This window comes from Drosophila eugracilis, unplaced genomic scaffold, assembly GCF_018153835.1.
Source record: "Drosophila eugracilis isolate 14026-0451.02 unplaced genomic scaffold, ASM1815383v1 contig_1061, whole genome shotgun sequence".
NCBI lineage: Eukaryota > Metazoa > Arthropoda > Insecta > Diptera > Drosophilidae > Drosophila > Drosophila eugracilis.
The window spans coordinates 1,599-10,533 of NW_024571833.1; the positions used below are offsets into that span (position 1 = coordinate 1,599).

The following is an 8,935-nucleotide window of genomic DNA, read 5'->3' on the forward strand; positions in this document are numbered from 1 at the left end:
GTAAGAAAATATCAATTGCTTTGATAACAAACCTTAGACCTTAATGTAAGTAATATAAACATAATATCTAAATACTATTTTATTTCAATGAATTTTTCATCTCTCTATCCAAATGTACTACTTTTCTCCTACTGTACTTCATGGGTAGCTTATTTTACAGCTCAGATATTTCATTTCTTTTTACTGTTGCTGCTTTGGCTTCTGCTGCTGCTCATTTAACAATTTATCTGCTGCGAGTTGCTGTAACAGTTACTTTAGGTTTGGTATAGCGACATCGGTTGGCGTGATCTTGGAGCCCAGATGGAGGTGACGGCGATGCTAGAGCTTGCAGAATTGCTGAGCTTCCACTAACCTGCAAAATGTCACAATTCTACAGGGCCAATCTTTGGGGCAAGTTGACACGGGAAGAAATTAAATACTTTCTAAAAAATAAATTTAACAAAGGAATATCCTAAAGTTATCTATGAAGATACAAGTTAAAGAAGATTTTATAGCAGGATCTTAATACAGATCTTAATAGCTTGATTCTTCAGTAATTTTTTGGGTGGAAGAAGTTTCTTAAAGTGTATTCCGGCCTAGACCACGACCATTTCGAAGTCGAGGCCTGTTTTTGGTCTTTTGGCGTTGCGTGGCTTGTTAAATTGTCGCAAAGTTATGAGTCGGTCAGGAAACTCAACTGGTCTCACTATCTTCGATGGGTCATATTCTCTGGTTTCTTTACTTTTGTATCGATTGACAAATACGCAGAGAACTGAAGCTCATTAAAGTAACCTTGAATGTGCTGAAAAATATTTATATAAAACTTATATATAGAGAGTATCCGATATATAGAGACAACATCTCTCGCTCATGAACTTGCCCCCAAACGAGCTTTTAACCAGCACAACGACCTTCGGTTAAAGTTCCGTAAAATCAACAACCTTCACTGCATCTCTTCCTGCCGCAACCAGCGAGTGTGGCTGGGTGGAAGGAAGAGGAGCTATGCCATTACCCAGTGTCTGTGTGGGTGGGCTTTGTCTTCAAAGTTCAAGCTGGAGCCCAACTATTTGCCCAAGTGACGGCCACAATGCATTCCTTTCCTTCTCAGATCTCATAAAACATATAGATACCTCTATGTGCTGCATGCCACAGTGTAGCATGTAGTATATATATATATATAGTATAAGCATCATGCACTCCTCGGTCTGGAGTCTGAGTGGTATAACTCTTTTTTATTTGAATGCCAGCGCATTGCCAGACATTGCACATTGGTCTAATAGGAGGTGGTAAAGGCAGTGAATAATATAGATTTGTTATGTTTAATATTGTAATTATTAATGTAATTCTGATAGTGCATAATAAGGACAAAGCCAGTGAGATCTATTAAAAAAAAATCAGATAATTGAATATTTGAAAAATCTCTTTAAAATAAAAGGTAATATTTTAACGAATTTTTGTTTCAAGAATATTAATGGAAATTACACACAAAGCTCTTAAACTTTAACAATTTTAAACTATGTCAATTTATTTACAATTTCTATATAATTTTACCCAATTTCTTATACACTTTCTTATCAAATATCCACAAAATTTCGGCAACCACTGTTCTGCGACGTCGCAGCTGTTTTCTGGCAACTTGAGCAACGTCCTTGGCCATTTCTCCTGCTTGCATAAGCCTTTCACTACGCCGTCCCCACAGATCTCCCGATTTGCCATCGCCCACCGCCCAACTTTTTCCTCTTTTCCTGCTGCTACTACTTTGTTGTTGTTGGCTTGTCTGGCGTTGTCTGGGTAGACCATATTTTTAATCCAGTGAATAAGAGTAAGCAAAGGAAGCATGAGCAAGATAGACAGATGAAGTTTTCCAGTTTCCCACTTTGCAATAAGTTTCAAACTTTTAAATAAAGGATAATAAAATGTTGTCGACTGCAGCAGCTTCGTGACTCTCTGTCTATGTGTATGTGTGTGTGTATGATGTGTGTCTATCGTGTGTGTTTGGATGTTAATCCCATTTTGTTCGCTTAGGTACTAACGCCCCAGCACCCCTCACTCACCATTGCCACCCCTAAGCCAACGTCCTTGGGTTTGTCTGCTCGCTGTCTGCTCTTCCTGCGAAGCAACAACAACAGTAGCAGCAGCAGCAACAACAACACTAGAGCCAGAGAAAGAAGAACAAGGACTTTTCCAGAGCAACCTTGCCATTGCCGCCACTCCCACCAACGCCCATTGCCCACCGGCAGACGCCCCCCTTTTCGCCGCATGATTCACTCTTTGAACAACTTTTTTAACATAATGAAATCAAATAAAATGTAGGTAGAAAGCTGATGCAGCCAAAGACACCCCATACAAACATATATATATATCCCATTTATATATATATAAAACTTGTGCGAGTCGGGGGGAATAACAAAATATATATTCCAGTTGTCTGCGGTTTTAGCTGCTTATTCTGTGGAACACTTTCGCTTTCCGCCAGAGCAGCGGAAAATAATGCAGTCGCTGGCTACAGATACAAATACCGATAAAGTGGTGAATGCGGATAAAGATACAGATACTTCTTGAGGTGTCATCAGCTTAAGAGTGGAGGAGTTAATGCAGGTTTAATCTTAGGATAAATATATATGAAAGGGAGTAGGTTTATATTTTAACTTGTTATACTTTCGGAAAATATAAATATTTAAAAGTTCTCTTAAGAGTTGTCAAGATTCTCGTTTGGTATTTCCCAATTTTCCATTAAAAGAATGAAATTTAAAGATAAATCTTAAAGCAGCAATACATGCCACCCTTACCTTAATGATTAACAAAAAACGAAGAAACAGAACTCTTTGTTTTTCGGAATACAACAGCCGCTGGCCCTCCGGTCGTATACTTATTTTTCCCTACATGTGAAAACAGATTTCCTCGTCGCTTGTCCTTGCTGAATGACTTCAATTGAGCTCAAAAATACAAAAGCTTCTCATTTTGGTTCATTTCGAATCTGAATTTGAATCTGCATCTGTATCTGAATCGCCTTCTGTCCAATCCAATCCTTGTCCTTCTTTTCACAGCAATTTAAATATTTTCTAACAATTTGCCCATTCCAATTGCCAAACTGAAAATTAGTAAAAAACAAAAAGAAAGTAGATAGATGGAGGGGGGCACTCGTCCTGCCGCTCCTGCTGATGCTGCTCATTTTGGCAAACAGCCGCTGGCAGCTGCCTCAGTTTTTCATTGCTTTTCCCGCTGGTGGGTTTCCCCTCCTGCTTCCCCGTATCTTTGCCATCATTTTTTGGATGCGACACAATGACAATTGCAGTGCAACCGCTACAGTTGCCCCCACCTTCAGACCCCGTTTTTATTTTTAACCATCCCAACTGCCTGTCTCATTTGTGTATGGTTTTCTGCTTGAAATGAACACGTTTATGGCATTTTTAACCGATTTTTAATTTTAAAAAACGAATGAGAAAGGATTGTGGTCTTTGTTTGATTTCGGGGAAGTTTGCTTAAAAATAGATCTTATTTTCAGTGACTTCTTAGGTTATGTCCCAATTCTTCTTGATAATGAACTGTTGAAAATTCTCCTATTTTAGCTTGCTGTAAGCTTTTTAAATTTTTTAAGGAAAGTTCTTTGTTTTTTTATATCCCTGACGTTTCAGCTTCCAGTTGCGTGCGTCTCGTTTTAAGCTTGACTTGGCCAACTCCCTGTGACCCCTGCCACGCCCCCTTTGGCAAGAAAGCGCCCTTCTGCACCCGCTGCACCAACCATCCGCCCATCACCCACTCATCCTGCGCTTCATTTCGTGCGCTGTCGTCCATCAGTGAAATAAAAATGTCACTCCCATTGCAATCCATCACGTGACAAATGTCCCTCTGCCGCTTCCTCTTCTTTTCCCCTGCATTTTCTTCTTCTGCTTCGGGCGTAATAGTGCCGAAAAAAAGGAGCAGTGCCAGGATCGTTGTTTACAGAGAGAGAGGAAATCTATAGAAATTTTCAGAATTAGTTTCAGATTTTATAAAGTTTATCAATGAATGTTAAGGGAAAATTTTAGGAAAATTATCTTAATTAAGATCTATTTGCAAGATTGCATTTATGAATTTGTTTTCAGTGCAGTGGGCGTTTGTGGGAGTGGCAGGCGGCCAAAAGCCAAAGCCAAGCCCAGCGAATGACGTGACATGGCGAAAAACTTTTGGTTCGCCAGCAACACGCAGTGGGCGTAAACGGGGGGGCGTGGCACACACACACAGTGCATTGTTTTTTTTTATATTTTACCCATTTTTTTTGTGTTCTTCACTCTTTTCTGGTCTGTTATTTTTATGCGCCTTAGTCTGAGTTTGTCTTTCGCCTCGTTCCTTTTCTTCTTTGCTTTTCTTTTTGTAGATTGCATCCAAAATTTATGTTGTGTGTGGGGGGGTGGTTGGAAAATGAGGAGCAGGGTTAGAGGGCTTGCTGTGGGTGGTTGAGCGGTGCCGGGGGACTTGGCCAAAATGGCCGCTCCAAGTCGATTATTTATAAGCACTGACAGCGTCGCGTCAACTTGATGATAAACTATGTTTGCCGCGGCGTCCTAATTGAAAATAATGTTAGTTTGCCCACCGCCCAACCATCAGCCAGCCTCTTTTTTTGCCACTTCCCCCCGAAAAATGCACTTAAAAAATTAAGGACTATGCAGAAACAGGTGGTGTATTGTGAAAAGTTAAATATTTTTAGTAATATTTAAGTTTTGGGGCAGATTTATTGCATAAATCATAAAATTAGGTCACCAAATGCCTATAAATAATGAATATTATTTATTTTTAATATTCTTAAACCCTTAATTCCTTCTGTTTTTTAAACAATTTTGATTTTCCACCGTGTGATTGAGAAAACTTTTGGCTTGGCAGAAGCCGAAAGGAGCTGTAGGCGCACTGGACGTATACGCAATGTCACGTAGGCGGTGGGCGGGCCAGAAAAGAGACAGCCATCTAGACGAAGTTGGGGTTGCAGGGAGGTTGGAAAAACCAGGGTGGTGAACACAAAAAATAAAGAAGAGGAAAAGAAATGGCGCAGCCCCCGAAAAATTGCAATCAACTGCAAAATTGCCGACGTAAACGATGGCCAAAAAAGAAAAAGTACAAAAAAAATTTTATATCGTCGTGGGGGACGTCGGGGAAGGGGGTGGAAAATCGAAACTGGCAAGGACCAAGGAAACTAGGATGCAGGGAGGGGTAAAATGAAGGGTAGGTAGAAAAAAGGCGAAGGAAAACTGCAGCCAGCAGCTGCCAGGACACGTACATCCAACAAGCGTTGGAGAAGTCTGACGCTGATGGAGTCAGGAGCCAAAAACGATGTTTGTCCCATCCCCTTTTCGCCCCCTATTTGGCCGCCGCCACCACCGCCGCTTCTGCTGCCTCTTTTTTAGACCGAACTACTAGCTTCCCTCGTACTCCTTGTCATCCCTCCACCTGACTGCGTTTTTACTTCCCTTGGCATTTTTTTTTTTTGTGTGTGTTGTTTTTTGCGCCAAGCCCGTCGTAAAAACAAACTGAACTGAAAAGCAGCCCAAGGAAGCAGCCAAAAGGAAAGCAGGCACCCACTACCCCAAACCCTGCAGTTGCATCTCCTGGGAAATTCAGAAGGGGTTTGGGGTGCAGGTTGAGGCCCAAGGAGCTCCAGCAAAAGGCCAAAGAAGCAACGGAATTAAGGGGTTTCCTTGCAAGACTTTCGGCATGCTCTTGCTTTCCTATGGCGATCGATTAGTTTTTGAGGGGCCAGTAAATTGAAAAAACCTAAAGGAATCTACAGAAGTTTAAGCATATTTATCAATATTCAAGCAATTATAAGAAACAGTTAAGAAAATTGAAATAAAATAAAAAAGAAAATCAAAGGTAAATGTTAAAAAAAATCTTCAAAATTTGTTTTGTAGATATTTAAATGTTTTTAGAGAACATTTAGAAGAGTTTTTTTAGTTGATTTAGTTGATTTACCTTAGTTTTCTAGCCCAGCTTCTTTAGTAGCCGTATTAACCCTTTATGGCCTGCGTGACTGTTAGGGTAGGGTACACCCACACACACACACAGAAAAACAGGCAGAAATTCCATTAATTTTTGTCCTTCTTATCGCTTGGTGGCTCAGTGGGTCGTCGATGGTGGGTGGGTGTTCTTTTTTTTTTTGAGGGTCGTCTGCCCGCTACCACTGATTTTCCACGCTTTTCACTATTTTCCGCCCACTGCAATCTTTCGTTTTCAGGGTTCCCTGCGTGCCGCTGTGCTGCAGCTTTGGCTTAGCAGCGTCACGTGCTGCAGCGCAAACTTAACGCATTTCCGTGCCCAAGAAGCTGCTGCAGCATCCGCACACCCAATGGGCCACCCATTGGCCACCCAAAACCACTCAACCACCCACCAGAAGGTGGGCGGGCAGTGAGCGGGAGCGGGGCGTGCTCAAGGGCCTTATTGATGGCAGCAGCGACATGGCTGCGAAAATTTATTGAAGCGTTAAGTTGCTGCCTTCGGAGACTCGGTTTAGTTTTTTTTTATTCCACCCCCCCGAAAAATCACTCCGATTTTCCTATGCCCCTTGACATCACCATCCACCCCCTTCATCACCACTTGGCAGGTATGAAATGCTCTTTTGCATGACCCCTGACTCCACCCCCGCCGCAATGCACCTCACCATCGAGTGGTTTTCAGTGTACACTTGTCCAGCTGTTTGGTCAATACACGAAAAATGCATTACGACTGTGTAATTCCATTTAATTAGTTGCCCGAACAAAGCCAGCAGAGATACAAAAATAATAATAAAAAAATAGGGAAAAGGAAATAGGGAACAAATGGGAATTAAAAGAAAAAGAAACTTAGACTTGGAAAATCGCAATATTATTTCAAAGGAAAAAATCAAAGATGAAAGCGAATTATGAGGGGAAAATTGAAAGCATTTCTTATGATAATAATTATCAATACTTTTTATTAGAACATAAAAACAGATATAAATAATACTAGATACTCATTAAGTAGATAAATTAATTAACTTAAATAATAGAAAAATAAATGTATACCATTCGCAGTCGGTAGGATTCGAACCTACGCTCCCAGAGGGAATCTGATTTCTAGTCAGACGCCTTAACCGCTCGGCCACGACTGCTCGATGTTAAAGCCAATTCACAATTTGGCTGTGACATTATGGCCACATTAATGTCTAATCTATTTATATATAAATCTGATTTAGATATGACAGAAACAATATTCTTGATGAGTTTCGTAGTTAGGTATGCTTACAGATAAGATTAAGTAATTAATATGATTAGAAAGAAGTTTTAAAAATAATATTTAACATAAATATTTTGTAGATCAAAAGTGATTTAAAACTAAGGTACGTCTATCAATAAGACTGTATAAGAAATATGAATTTACGTTTGTTTCTGTAACTAATTTTTTTAGTTTCCATAAAAACAAAAAAAAATATGAAAATTAATATGTCACATAATATTACTTATCCGCCGTGTTGGTTTTAAATCTTAAAAGAACCTTGGTCACTTTTTAGCACAGTGTTATAAAAGAAACAAAGAAAAACCGAAATACAAACTACTTCATTTTCGACGTTTTTCCTGTCGTTTTCCCGGGCAATCAATGTTCGATTTATCCATAATTTATTTATTTAAGTCGTTTTCATGCATATTTTCCCCTTTCGCGATGGATGCAATGTGAATTCCTGGCCAGTTATACAATTTCGCAGTGGCAGGCGATTTTCTCAATTTTCCAACGGCCTGCCTGTTTATTTGCCGACTCTTCATGTCTATTAGGGCAAATTAATTGTCTATTTATTTTTTGTTTGCTCGCTGCCTGCCATCAAAATAATTTGACATTTAACATGGCAGGTGAGTTTGGCAGTCGAATGTTTTTTTTTCATACTTATGTATTTTTTGTTTTTCCCGATTGTTTTTTGTTTTTCATGGAGTGCAGCAGGCATAGGACGATCCAAATCGAATCGAAAAACCACTTGAAAGCAAACAAGAATATGCCCAACCGTTGTTGTGCCATTAAAAATGAATTAAAGATAAGTTTTTTTTTTCTTTGGGGAAAGATAGACTTTTGTTTTGACGATGGGCGCCATTTTGTTTGGTTGCATTATCGATGAGGCGCCAAATTGATTCCAAGTGCAGTTACGTGCATGTAATTTGACTGGCGAAGGGTTGACTTTGACTTCAAGAGGGATGAGACAATAGAGAGAAATACCTTTTTGAGAAACAATTACAAGAGTCTAACCAAGAATTTATAAAAATGTTGAAAGGTTTCTTTAAATTTGATTTATGTAATTTAAAAAGGATAAATAATAAAATTCTTAAATATTTCTAGTCATTTTTATCTTCTACCTTCTTAACAGTAGTTAAAGAAAACGACTAGTAATCTTTATAATAAACCTAATAATATTATTAGTAAAATCCATCGATAGCGCCTTTTGGGTATGCAACATATTTTAAAATATATCTACTTTTTAGGAACAAAAAAATTATAAATTTTAAAATTTTAAACTTGAAAGGAGTTTTTTTTTGTAATTCTGAATTATTTTTAAAATTAATTTCCAACTTAGAATTAGATTTTGATTTTTTGTTTGTAGCTAATTTAAAAGCATTTTAAACACTTTCACTTAATTACGATACTTAATTCATTAATGCACTTGTTTTCCCTTTTGAACAAAGATTTGCTTGCAACATTCCGTGTTGCGTCAACAAATCAAAGAGCTCCCCCAAAATGCAACTCAAGAGCGGCCCACAAAGAGTGTTTGCGGGCTTGAGCTCGAAATGAGAGTGAAAAGTGGGAATCTACGAGAGCAAGAGCTTGACTGCAATCGAAGTTCCACTCAAGCGTCGCAGCAGGCAGCGCAGTTGACGTTGCAGCTCAAAGAGAAACAGGGTGAATCTGAGAAAGAGACCAGAGCGAGAGGAAAGAACAGTGAGTGCAAGTTGGAAAAGCAAGTGTCAGAGAAAAATGTGCAGAATCTAAA

The 8,935-nt window shown here is 39.2% G+C and overlaps 1 non-coding gene across 1 annotated transcript; it reads right to left on the minus strand.

The window, feature by feature from the left end:
* Positions 1-6,993: 6,993 nt before the first annotated feature.
* Positions 6,994-7,075, minus strand: Trnas-aga. Its single transcript has one exon. It is a non-coding gene; the product is annotated as a tRNA-Ser (tRNA).
* Positions 7,076-8,935: the final 1,860 nt, after the last annotated feature.